Source organism: Physeter macrocephalus, chromosome 14 (assembly GCF_002837175.3).
Source record: "Physeter macrocephalus isolate SW-GA chromosome 14, ASM283717v5, whole genome shotgun sequence".
NCBI classification, from domain to species: domain Eukaryota; kingdom Metazoa; phylum Chordata; class Mammalia; order Artiodactyla; family Physeteridae; genus Physeter; species Physeter macrocephalus.
In genome coordinates this window covers 25,359,507-25,359,784 of record NC_041227.1, presented here as the reverse complement: position 1 = coordinate 25,359,784, position 278 = coordinate 25,359,507, and positions in this window count along the sequence as shown.

The following is a 278-nucleotide window of genomic DNA, read 5'->3' as shown; positions in this document are numbered from 1 at the left end:
ATGGACAAATTCTTAGAAAAGCACAACCTTCCAAGACTGAACCAGGAAGAAACAGAAAATATAAACACAAATCACAAGCACTGAAATTGAAACTGTGGTTAAAAATCTTCCAACAAACAAAAGCCCAGGACCAGATAGCTTCATGGGTGAATTCTGTCAAACATTTAGAGAAGAGATAACGCTTATTTTTCTCAAACTCTTCCAAAATATAGCAGAGGGAGGAACACTCCCAAACTCTTTCTATGAGGCCACCATCACCCTGATACCAAAACCAGACA